Genomic DNA, 13,358 nt, shown 5'->3' with positions numbered 1-13,358 from the left:
AGAGGAAGAGAGACTCCATCGTCTGGACCCAAAACGTGCGCTTTCATTCTATTTGAATCGCACACTGCAGTTCCGGGTGGAAGACCAACTCTTTGTTGGCTACGTTGGCACCAAGAAAGGTCGCGCAGTGTATAAGAGGACTATCTCCCGCTGGGTCGTCTTGTGAATCAAAGCCTGTTATTATCTGGCTAAAAAAGAACATCCGGTGGGGCTGCGCGCCCATTCTACTAGGGCGACAGCAGCTACTACTGCCTTCGGACGAGGCATTCCCTTGCATGACATTTGTCAGGCAGCCACGTGGGCCTCGCTGCACCATGTTTACGAAACATTACTGCCTTGACAGTCAAGTCCGGAGAGACTGCTTCTTTGGCCGTTCTGTTCTCCGGTACTTTCTGGTGTGATCTTGGTTCTTGGGCCCACCACCGGGGTTGGTATTGCTGGGGTATCTATTCTAAGGTAAGGAATCTATCACTAACGTGTCTCTTTCAGATGCACAAGTTACTACTTGTGTAACGATAGACCTGCAAGAAACATTAGTAGTGATAGATTCCTTACCGCCCCAACCATCCTCCCCGTTCTGAGAACTGATTTCTAAGGTTAAGGTCAACCCTTTTAGGGCCCTAGTTTCAATGCACCAGTGGTCAGTTTCTTGCATGGCTCTGCGTTCCTGGCGTGGAAAGTCGTGTACAGAACTGATGTCAGTGCAAGTGGACGGCGTCTAAGTAGCACCGTGACGTCATCACGGCGACCACAACAACAGACGAGGAGCCACGCGATGCCACCTACCGACGCGCAGGGTTACTGCTGACAAACTTTCCGGATAGAGTCTGATGCCTGGGGGTAATTCTAAGGTAAGGAATCTATCACTACTAATGTTTCTTACAGGTATATTGTTACTAAAGGTAAGTAACTTGTTCTTTAAAAGTAGTCCCTGTCACTTTAAGGGACTGCTTTATACAAGGACTGGCAAGGCCAATAGGTCTCGCCTTTGGGTATTATTGGTTTTACCAGTAGTTTTTGGAGATGCTGTATTCTCATTGCTGAGCAGCATGGCTAAAACAGGAAAATAAGGTACTGTGATGCAACATGGCCATGTCATGTTGTGGCCGTGCACATGCTTCCCCCACAAGTGCACGTCTGCAAAATGATGCAGACAAGTGTTTTTCTTTTTATTTACTGATCAGAGAGGGAGTTGTTAGAAACGTTTTTGCGCTTTTATTTAAAAAATAATAATAATCAAATGTGGATGGGGGAAGCTGCACGGAAGGTGCGGGTGAGGGAAGCAAGCAACACAGAGAGCACAGGTGAGGGAAGCAAGCAACACAGAGAGCACAGGTAAGGGACGCAAGCAACACAGAGAGCACAGGTGAGGGAAGCAAGCAACACAGAGAGCACAGGTGAGGGAAGCAAGCAACACAGAGCATGGGTGAGGGAAGCAAGCAAGACAGCATGTTTGAGAGAAGCAACAAAGCACATGTGGGAAAAATACAGAGAGCACGGGTGGGAGGAGCAAGCAACACAGAGCACAGGTGAGGGAAGCAAGCAACACAGCACGGGTGAGGGAAGCATGCAACACAGAGCACGGGTGAGGGAAGCATGCAACACAGAGCATGGGTGAGGGAAGCAAGCAACACGGAGAGCACGGGTGAGAGAAGGAAGCAACACAGAGCACGGGTCAGAGAAGCAAGCAACACAGCACGGGTGAGGGAAGCATGCAACACAGAGCACAGGTGAGGGAAGCATGCAACACAGAGCATGGGTAAGGGAAGCAAGCAAAACAGAGCACAGGTGAGGGAAGCAAGCAACACAGAGCACAGGCGAGAGAAGCAAGCAACACAAGCATGGGTGAGGGAAACAAGCAACACAGAGCACCGGTGAGGGAAGCAAGCAACACAGAGCATGGGTGAGGGAAGCAAGCAGTACCGAGCACGGGTGAGGGAAGCAAGCAACACAGAGAGCACGGGTGAGAGAAGGAAGCAACACGGAGCATGGGTGAGAGAAGCAAGCAACACAAGCATGGGAGAGGGAAGCAAGCAACACAGAGCAACGGTGAGGGAAGCAAGCAACACAGAGCACAGGCGAGAGAAGCAAGCAACACAAGCATGGGTGAGGGAAGCAAGCAACACGGAGAGCATGGGTGAGGGAAGCAAGCAACACGGAGAGCACGGGTGAGGGAAGGAAGCAACACAGAGAGCACGGGTGAGGGAAGCAAGCAACAGAGAGCCCGGGTGAGAGAAGCAAGCAACACAGAGAACACGGGTGAGGGAAGCAAGCAACAGAGAGAGCCCGGGTGAGGGAAGCAAGCAACAGAGAGCCCAGTTGAGGGAAGCAAGCAACATAGAGCCCAGTTGAGGGAAGCAAGCAACAGAGAGCACGGGTGAGGGAAGCAAGCAACGCCGAGAGCACCGGTGAGGGAAGCAAGCAACACAGAGCACAGGCGAGAGAAGCAAGCAACACAAGCATGGGTGAGGGAAACAAGCAACACAAGCATGGGAGAGGGAAGCAAGCAACACAGAGCACCGGTGAGGGAAGCAAGCAACACAGAGCACAGGCGAGAGAAGCAAGCAACACAAGCATGGGTGAGGGAAGCAAGCAACACGGAGAGCATGGGTGAGGGAAGCAAGCAACACGGAGAGCACGGGTGAGGGAAGGAAGCAACACAGAGAGCACGGGTGAGGGAAGCAAGCAACACAGAGAACACGGGTGAGGGAAGCAAGCAACAGAGAGAGCCCAGTTGAGGGAAGCAAGCAACATAGAGCCCAGTTGAGGGAAGCAAGCAACAGAGAGCACGGGTGAGGGAAGCAAGCAACACCGAGAGCACCGGTGAGGGAAGCAAGCAACACAGAGAGCATGGGTGAGGGAAGCAAGCAACACAGAGCAAGGGTGAGGGAAGCAAGCAACACAGAGCAAGGGTGAGGGAGCAAGCAACACAGACAGCACGGTTGAGGGAAGCAAGCAACACAGAGAGCACTGGTGAGGGAAGCAAGCAACACAGCACGGGCGAGGGAAGCAAGCAACACAGAGCACCGGTGAAAGAAGCAAGCAACACAGAGAGCACGGGTGAGGGAAGCAAGCAACACAGAGAGCACGGGTGAGGGAGGCAAGCAACACAGAGAGCACGGGTGAGGGAAGCAAGCAACACAGAGAGCACCGGTGAGGGAAGCAAGCAACACAGAGAGCACCGGTGAGGGAAGCAAGCAACACAGAGAGCACAGGTGAGGGAAGCAAGCAACACAGAGAGCACCGGTGAGGGAAGCAAGCAACACAGAGAGCACAGGTGAGGGAAGCAAGCAACACAGAGCACAGGCGAGAGAAGCAAGCAACACAAGCATGGGTGAGGGAAGCAAGCAACACGGAGAGCATGGGTGAGGGAAGCAAGCAACACGGAGAGCACGGGTGAGGGAAGGAAGCAACACAGAGAGCACGGGTGAGGGAAGCAAGCAACAGAGAGCCCGGGGGAGAGAAGCAAGCAACACAGAGAACACGGGTGAGGGAAGCAAGCAACAGAGAGAGCCCGGGTGAGGGAAGCAAGCAACAGAGAGCCCAGTTGAGGGAAGCAAGCAACATAGAGCCCAGTTGAGGGAAGCAAGCAACAGAGAGCACGGGTGAGGGAAGCAAGCAACACCGAGAGCACCGGTGAGGGAAGCAAGCAACACAGAGAGCATGGGTGAGGGAAGCAAGCAACACAGAGCAAGGGTGAGGGAGCAAGCAACACAGACAGCACGGTTGAGGGAAGCAAGCAACACAGAGAACACGGGTGAGGGAAGCAAGCAACAGAGAGAGCCCGGGTGAGGGAAGCAAGCAACAGAGAGCCCAGTTGAGGGAAGCAAGCAACATAGAGCCCAGTTGAGGGAAGCAAGCAACAGAGAGCACGGGTGAGGGAAGCAAGCAACACCGAGAGCACCGGTGAGGGAAGCAAGCAACACAGAGAGCATGGGTGAGGGAAGCAAGCAACACAGAGCAAGGGTGAGGGAGCAAGCAACACAGACAGCACGGTTGAGGGAAGCAAGCAACACAGAGAGCACTGGTGAGGGAAGCAAGCAACACAGCACGGGCGAGGGAAGCAAGCAACACAGAGCACCGGTGAGAGAAGCAAGCAACACAGAGCATGGGTGAGGGAAGCAAGCAAGACAGCATGTTTGAGAGAAGCAACACAGCACATGTGGGAAAAATACAGAGAGCACGGGTGGGAGGAGCAAGCAACACAGAGCACAGGTGAGGGAAGCAAGCAACACAGCACGGGTGAGGGAAGCATGCAACACAGAGCACGGGTGAGGGAAGCAAGCAACACAGAGAGCACGGGTGAGGGAGGCAAGCAACACAGAGCACGGTTGAGGGAAGCAAGCAACACAGAGTAGCGGCGAAGGAAGCAAGCAGTGCCGAGCACGGGTGAGGGAAGCAAGCAACACAGAGAGCATGGGTGAGGGAAGCAAGCAGTACCGAGCACGGGTGAGGGAAGCAAGCAACACAGAGAGCATGGGTGAGGGAAGCAACACAGAGCATGGGTAAGGGAAGCAACACAGCGCATGGGTGAGGGAAGCAACACAGAGCATGGGTAAGGGAAGCAACACAGCGCATGGGTGAGGGAAGCAACACAGAGCATGGGTGAGGGAAGCAAGCAACACAGAGAGCACGGGTGAGGAAAGCAAGCAGCACAGAGAGCACGGGTGAGGAAAGCAAGCAGCACAGAGAGCACGGGTGAGGGAAGCAAGCAACACAGAGAGCATGGGTGAGGGAAGCAAGCAACACAGAGAGCACGGGTGAGGGAAGCAAGCAACACAGATCACAGGTGAGGGAAGCAAGCAACACAGAGCATGGGTGAAGGAAGCAAGCAACACAGAGAGCACCGGTGAGGGAAGCAAGCAACACAGAGAGCACAGGTGAGGAAAGCAAGCAGCACAGAGCACGGGTGAGGGAAGCAAGCAACACAGAGAGCACGGGTGAGGTAAGCAAGCAACACAGAGCATGGGTGAGGGAAGCAGGCAACACCGAGAGCAGCAGTGAGGGAAGCAAGCAACACAGAGCACAGGTGACGGAAGCAAGCAACACAGAGAGCACGGGTGAGGGAAGCAAGCAACACGGAGAGCACGGGTGAGGGAAGCAAGCAACACAGAGAGCACGGGTGAGGGAAGCAAGCAACAGAGAACACGGGTGAGGGAAGCAAGCAACACAGAGAGCACCGGTGAGGGAAGCAAGCAACACAGAGAGCATGGGTGAGGTAAGCAAGCAACACAGAGCATGGGTGAGGGAAGCAGGCAACATTGAGAGCAGCAGTGAGGGAAGCAAGCAACACAGAGCACAGGTGACGGAAGCAAGCAACACAGAGAGCACGGGTGAGGGAAGCAAGCAACACAGAGCACAGGTGACGGAAGCAAGCAACACAGAGAGCACGGGTGAGGGAAGCAAGCAACACGGAGAGCACGGGTGAGGGAAGCAAGCAACACAGAGCATGGGTGAGGGAAGCAACACAGAGAGCACGGGTGAGGGAAGTAATCAACACAGATCACAGGTGAGGGAAGCAAGCAACACAGAGAGCACCGGTGAGGGAAGCAAGCAACACAGAGAGCACAGGTGAGGGAAGCAAGCAACACAGAGCACGGGTGAGGGAAGCAAGCAACACAGAGAGCACGGGTGAGGTAAGCAAGCAACACAAAGCACGGGTGAGGGAAGCAAGCAACACAAAGCATGGGTGAGGGAAGCAGGCAACACCGAGAGCAGCGGTGAGGGAAGCAAGCAACACAGAGCACGGATGAGGGACGCAAGCAACACAGAGCACGGATGAGGGACGCAAGCAACACAGAGCACGGATGAGGGACGCAAGCAACACAGAGCACGGATGAGGGACGCAAGCAACACAGAGCACGGGTGAGGGAAGCAAGCAACATAGAGCCCAGTTGAGGGAAGCAAGCAACACAGAGCGCCCCGGCGAGGGAAGCAAGCAACACAGAGAGCACGGGTGAAGGAAGCAAGCAACACAGAGAGCACGGGCGAGGGAAGCAAGCAACACAGAGAGCACGGGTGAGGGAAGCAAGCAACACCGAGCACGGGTGAGGGAAGGAAGCAACACCGAGCCCGGGTGAGGGAAGCAAGCTACACAGAGAGCACGGGTGAGGGAAGCAAGCAACACAGAGAGCACCTGTGAGGAAAGCAAGCAACACAGAGAGCACGGGTGAGGGAAGCATGCAACACAGAGCATGGGTGAGGGAAGCATGCAACACAGAGCATGGGTGAGGGAAGCATGCAACACAGAGAGCACGGGTGAGGGAAGCATGTAACACAGAGAGCACGGGTGAGAGAAGGAAGCAACACAGAGCACAGGCGAGGAAAGCAAGCAACACAGAGAGCATGGGTGAGGGAAGCAAGCAACACCGAGCACGGGTGAGGGAAGCAAGCAACACAGAGCACATGTGAGGGAAGCAGGCAACACAGAGCACATGTGAGGGAAGCAGGCAACACAGAGCACATGTGAGGGAAGCAGGCAACAACAAGAGTAGCCGTGAGGGAAGCAAGCAACACAGAGCACGGGTGAGGGAAGCAGGCAACACAGAGCACATGTGAGGGAAGCAGGCAACACCGAGAGCAGCAGTGAGGGAAGCAAGCAACACAGAGCACAGGTGACGGAAGCAAGCAGCACAGAGAGCACGGGTGAGGGAAGCAAGCAACACAGAGCACGGTTGAGGGAAGCAAGCAACACAGATAGCACAGGTGAGGGAATCAAGCAACACAGATAGCACAGGTGAGGTAAGCAAGCAACACAGAATGGATGAGGGAAGCAGGCAACACAGAGCTATGGCTGAGGGAAGCAAGCAACACAGATAGCACAGGTGAGGGAATCAAGCAACACAGAGAGCACAGTTGAGGTAAGCAAGCAACGCAGCATGGATGAGGGAAGCAGGCAACACAGAGCTATGGCTGAGGGAAGCAAGCAACACAGAGCTATGGCTGAGGGAAGCAAGCAACACAGAGCATGGGTGAGGGAAGCAACACAGAGCATGGGTGAGGGAAGCAACACAGAGCATGGGTGAGGTAAGCAGGCAACACAGAGAGCACGGGTGAAGGAAGCAAGCATCACAGAGAGCACAGGTGAGGGAAGCAAGCAACACAGAGCACGGGTGAAGGAAGCAAGCAACACAGAGAGCACAGGTGAGGGAAGTAAACAACACAGAACACGGGTGAGGGAAGCAAGAAACACAGCACGGGTGAGGGAAGCAGGCAACACAGAGAGCATGGGTGAGGGAAGCAAGCAACACAGAGCACAGGTGAGGGAAGCAAGCAGCACAGAGCACGGGTGAGGGAAGCAAGCAACACAGAGAGCACAGGTGAGGGAAGCAAGCAACACAGAGCACAGGTGAGGGAAGCAAGCAACACAGAGCACAGGTGAGGGAAGCAAGCAACACAGAGCACGGGTGAGGGAAGCAAGCAACACAGAGCATGGGTGAGGGAAGCAACAGAGAGCACGGGTGAGGGAAGCAGGCAACAGAGCCCGGGTGAGGGAAGCAAGCAACACAGAGAGCACGGGTGAGGGAAGCAAGCAACAGAGAGCACAGGTGAGGGAAGCAACACAGAGAGCACAGGTGAGGGAAGCAAGCAACACAGAGAGCACAGGTGAGGAAAGCAAGCAAGACAGCATGTTTGAGAGAAGCAACACAGCTCATGTGGGAAAAATACAGAGAGCACGGGTGGGAGGAGCAAGCAACACAGAGCACAGGTGAGGGAAGCAAGCAACACAGAGCACAGGTGAGGGAAGCAAGCAACACAGAGAGCACGGGTGAGGGAAGCAACCAACACAGAGAGCACCGGTTATGGAAGCAAGCAACACACAGCACGGGTGAGGGAAGCAAGCAACACAGCACGGGTGAGGGAAGCATGCAACACAGAGCACGGGTGAGGGAAGCAAGCAACACAGCACGGGTGAGGGAAGCAAGCAACACAGAGCAAGGGTGAGGGAAGCAAGCAACACAGAGCACGGGTGAGGGAAGCATGCAACACAGAGCACGGGTGAGGGAAGCATGCAACACAGAGCACGGGTGAGGGAAGCATGCAACACAGAGCACAGGTGAGGGAAGCAAGCAACACAGAGCACAGGTGAGGAAAGCAAGCAAGACAGCATGTTTGAGAGAAGCAACACAGCACATGTGGGAAAAGCAAAAAATACAGAGAGCACGGGTGGGAGAAGCAAGCAACACAGAGCAAGGGTGAGGGAAGAAAGCAACACAGCACGGTTGAGGGAAGCAAGCAACACAGAGCACGGGTGAGGGAAGCAACACAAAGCACGGGTGAGGGAAGCAAGCAACACAGAGCATGGGTGAGGGAAGCAAGCAACACAGAGCATGGGTGAGGTAAGCAAGCAATACAACAGAGAGTACCGGCATCGAAGCAACATGGATAATGGTGGAAACCACAAAGAGGGTTGCGGGAGAAGACCCTGGGCAGGAGAGAGCAGTTTGGAGCTGGAGGAAAGAAGCACACGGGCAAGAGAGTAAGTGGGTGGAAAGAAGCACGTGGGAAAGAGAGGGTTGTAAACCCGGTTCAGGAGACGAATGGGAAGGCAGGGGCTACTGGACCACAACTTTGAAGGTTCTGGTCTTTTGCCACTTTTGACCCAGTGATGCTTCACTGTGGCTCTGCAAACTGGGGAAATATCCAGCCTTTATGCACTTGACTCAGTGTTGGGGTGGCGAGCAGTCACATGCTTCTCAGAGAGGTTTGCTTAATGATCAATAATGGCCCCCAGAACTCCGCCTCGAGGGCCGTTCAGTCTCACATCATGTTAGTAGCAGCAGCGCTGGGCCAGGCTCGGCCTCCAATGGTCACGGATATCATCGGTGTACGGAAGCCTCAGTGGCTTGTGATAGTGTTCTTTGGGGTTGCGTGGTCGCAGTGTGTCCATCAGTGGGTCGTGGCCGGATCGGGGGCTTCTGGTCTGGCCCTCTCTGGATACAAGCTGCTGATCGCAGCTCACTCCTGCTCTTCCTTCCTGGCTTGGCTCACTTTCATACTCAGATACGTTCTTGGTGCTTCTTCTTGCAAGTGACCGTCCTACACCTGCAGGTGAAGAGTCTTCGGTGCAGTGGATTCAAGACCCTATGTGCGGCACACAGTGCCTCGAGGGGTCCGCCTTGACTTTTCTAGAGGCACCCCGATGGGACCTCTCAGTCACTCAATATTCAGGGCTGGCTCCGACCCAATAAAATACTCTCCGTATCACTGTCACAGAGATGACCTGTGGGGCAAACGGGCTACCAGTCGGCTCTTAGCCTTGCTTCAGTTGACCCTACCACAAGGACACACCGCCCCAATGCTTAGAGACTATGATGTGGATAATTGGCGCTTGTCATACTGCACAAACCGACAGGACCATGAGTTTTTCGTGGCACTTGCTTAGCTCGTCTGTTATATGGTCCCGAAGTGAAGATCAGTTCCAGCAGCCCTTCCGTGATCCGCTCCTTCTTCAGGGTTCGCGCTGCTATTCTTCGTCACAGGCAGGACATCCTGGCACCCTGGGCAGTCCAGTAATTCCTCCTTCAGATCGGACTCCAGGCACTGTTCCCTCGGCTCTGGGGAGTTAGTGTTCAATGCGACACCAGCCCTTGGCTGTATAGTAGTCCCTTTGGACTCTGCGTAGTAACCCTTCTTCAGTAGAAGAGACAACAGCAACAAACAAGAATGGGTCGTGAGCTCCCATCTTTTACAGCGGTTTTGCCGATAGAGAATGTATATCCCAGGTCTGCCTCCCTGGAACCGGTTTGGGTCGTTCCCTTTTTCTGTGTTTGGGCCTGGCCACCTTCCAGGCCTAGCCTTTGTCTGCGAGGCTGCTATGACCAGCAGGACAGTCTCCAGGTGAAGTGTCCACCACAGAAGTACAAAGAGATGAGATCAGCTGCAGCCAGTATTAACAAAACCTCTTCACAGAGCTCAGGAAGAGAGACAGGAATACGTGCCCCTTCAAAGGACTAATTACCCTTACAACAGATACTGGAGGCCTCGCCCTGTACCCCCACCATAGACTTAAGAGCAGCTGCCACCAGAATCATTTGCAGTCCAACGTTTCAGGAAGAGCTCTGGCACTTCTAAGGAAAGCCCATCTCTTTTTTTTCTCCCCATCGTGTCTTGTGCTCCCCCCTTCCTTTTAAAAGATGTTGGCAATACACAGAGAGAGCAGCTCTCCTCCATTTTTTTTGTTCAATCATTTTATCAATATTTTATCTTCCTGGATAGCCAGGAAGAATGCGTCAGGAGGTTGCAGGGGTTGGGGGTTGCTACAAAGGAGGTTGGGTCCCCACATTTCAAACCCTCCTGGCTGGAGTCGCGAGTGATAATCGCAGCTGCTCCGTTATCGACTCAATGGGGACGTGTATATTCTCCAGGCTCCTCCCCCAGGCAGTCCATTATCCGTCCCACGCCCTGGCTGTTGGACATTTCCAAAGGGCTCAGTTTTCCTCTCTGTGTAAAGCCTTCCTTTCATCCAGGACCCAGTTCAGGGCCTCTGATCGCCAGGTGCCCACCAGAGGAACCAACAATGAATTCCTTCTACTGGTAATCGCCCTCTTTGGTACAAGGAGGCCCAGATCCAAGAAGCGGGCTGCAGCGTGGCGCTTTGTATCGGGCAATGGGAAATACTGAATGCGCAGCTTCCCAGGTGGATAACGAGGGTCGAACGGTGCAGGCGGCCTGGTCCAGCGGATACAAGTGCCGTAGGGAAAGAGAGACGGGCAACTCCATAGCTTATGTTCAAACTCTGCAGCTGATGGAGCTCAATATGGACAAGAAGCTGTGGCTTCAGAGAATAGTCTGTTTGTTTTTCCAGGGCATCGGTAGGGCCGGTGCAGAGTTAAGAACTGGATTACTTTAGATCTGGTGTTGTGAGGAATGACGTGTGGGTATTCGGGAGCCCTTGACCCCTCCTTTTCATGCAAGACCCTTCCTACCTCAGCCGCCCCGATATCTCGTGGGTGCAACGGGGTACTTATGGAACCCGCAGGCCTGTGTCACCTGTGCACACTATCATGCCTATCACATACAACTCACAGGATGGTGCATTTAGTATTCTGGCTTCATTGTGAATGGCTGTAAGCATGAATCCATGTCTCACAGGTAAAAGCATGTCACTAGATTTCACCAACATGGCATTCGGCCATCATCATGCTCCAAGCGTGGAACCCGTGACCGGACCATAGTCTCCTGCCACTCTGAGGGAGAAGTTTGAAACACCTATCCCCGCTCACTGGGACTGCGTTGGTGCATGCACACGGGATTCATGTGTAGCACGACCAAAAATCAAAGAACCAAGAGCACAGATATGCAGTTCATGCACGCAGTGCAGGGGAGAGCATGCTGCATATCCTGCAGCAAACATTCCTGTCCGACAAGGGGCAACACGGAATGGGAGGAGGGAGAGAAGCGCACGAGGAAGGAAGCTGAAAACACATGCACTTTATGGAGGGTTTAAGGAAAAAGAAGAGAAGCTTTCTGAAAGTGAGCAGTGAATGGAGGAACAGAAGTAAAGAGGCCAAGCCACTGGGGAAGGGCGGACACAAGACGGACACGGCAAGCGAGTTAAAAGCAAGAAAATAAAAGTGAAACTAATGCAACCAATAGGAAGCTGTGGGCAGACTGTAAGCCCACTGCAAGCTGGTAGTGACAAAAACTCCTAGGCAATATCAATAAAGCAAACCATATACACAGGAGATATTGCCTAGGCGATATTGTATATTGAGTATTGTTTGCTTCATTGATATTGCCCAGCAGTTCTTGTCACTACCATTTAAGTCCCTGTCCTAGGAATTGAACTACCCATTGTTCAGGGGGTCCTTGATTTTGCTCCTTTATTAGCCCGCTGCAAGCTGGGGATATAGACAGCGTGCACGGTCTGGTAGGCCAGACCTAATTTGTTGCCATTCAGGACATGAGAATGCAGGGGGAGGTATGCCCCGCCTCCCCCTCCCCCCCAGGCCTCAGTCTTTGCGTCTGCAGGGATGCAGGGGGCGGTATGCCCCGCCTCCCCCTCCCCCCAGGCCTCAGTCTTTGCGTCTGCAGGGATGCAGGGGGCGGTATGCCCCGCCCCCCCCTCCCCCCAGGCCTCAGTCTTTGCATCTGCAGGGGGCGGTATGCCCCGCCTCCCCCTCCCCCCCAGGCCTCAGTCTTTGCGTCTGCAGGGGGCGGTATGCCCCGCCTCCCCCTCCCCCCAGGCCTCAGTCTTTGCGTCTGCAGGGGGCGGTATGCCCCGCCTCCCCCTCCCCCCAGGCCTCAGTCTCTGCATCTGCAGGGGGCGGTATGCCCCGCCTCCCCCTCCCCCCAGGCCTCAGTCTTTGCATCTGCAGGGGGCGGTATCCCCCGCCTCCCCCTCCCCCCAGGCCTCAGTCTTTGCATCTGCAGGGGGCGGTATGCCCCGCCTCCCCCTCCCCCCAGGCCTCAGTCTCTGCATCTGCAGGGGGCGGTATGCCCCGCCTCCCCCTCCCCCCAGGCCTCAGTCTTTGCATCTGCAGGGGGCGGTATCCCCCGCCTCCCCCTCCCCCCAGGCCTCAGTCTTTGCATCTGCAGGGGGCGGTATGCCCCGCCTCCCCCTCCCCCCAGGCCTCAGTCTTTGCATCTGCAGGGGGCGGTATGCCCCGCCTCCCCCTCCCCCCAGGCCTCAGTCTTTGCATCTGCAGGGGGCGGTATGCCCCGCCTCCCCCTCCCCCCAGGCCTCAGTCTTTGCATCTGCAGGGGGCGGTATGCCCCGCCTCCCCCTCCCCCCAGGCCTCAGTCTTTGCATCTGCAGGGGGAGGTATGCCCCGCCTCCCCCTCCCCCCCAGGCCTCAGTCTTTGCGTCTGCAGGGGGAGGTATGCCCCGCCTCCCCCTCCCCCCCAGGCCTCAGTCTTTGCGTCTGCAGGGGGCGGTATGCCCCGCCTCCCCCTCCCCCCAGGCCTCAGTCTTTGCATCTGCAGGGGGCGGTATGCCCCGCCTCCCCCTCCCCCCCAGGCCTCAGTCTTTGCGTCTGCAGGGGGCGGTATGCCCCGCCTCCCCCTCCCCCCAGGCCTCAGTCTTTGCATCTGCAGGGGGCGGTATGCCCCGCCTCCCCCTCCCCCCAGGCCTCAGTCTTTGCATCTGCAGGGGGCGGTATGCCCCGCCTCCCCCTCCCCCCAGGCCTCAGTCTTTGCATCTGCAGGGGGAGGTATGCCCCGCCTCCCCCTCCCCCCAGGCCTCAGTCTTTGCATCTGCAGGGGGAGGTATGCCCCGCCTCCCCCTCCCCCCCAGGCCTCAGTCTTTGCATCTGCAGGGGGAGGTATGCCCCGCCTCCCCCTCCCCCCCAGGCCTCAGTCTTTGCGTCTGCAGGGGGCGGTATGCCCCGCCTCCCCCTCCCCCCAGGCCTCAGTCT

General features: G+C 55.6%; 1 protein-coding gene across 1 annotated transcript in view; it reads left to right on the top strand.

Moving 5' to 3' along the window:
- LOC147729423 (uncharacterized) overlaps positions 1-13,358 on the top strand; it is a 104,315-nt gene that overhangs the window by 41,991 nt on the left and 48,966 nt on the right. The window lies entirely within an intron of this gene.

The sequence above is a fragment of the Lissotriton vulgaris genome, chromosome 2_2 (assembly GCF_964263255.1).
Source record: "Lissotriton vulgaris chromosome 2_2, aLisVul1.2, whole genome shotgun sequence".
NCBI lineage: Eukaryota > Metazoa > Chordata > Amphibia > Caudata > Salamandridae > Lissotriton > Lissotriton vulgaris.
Note: the sequence above shows the minus strand (reverse complement) of the source record. Positions and strands in the feature narration are given on the sequence as shown.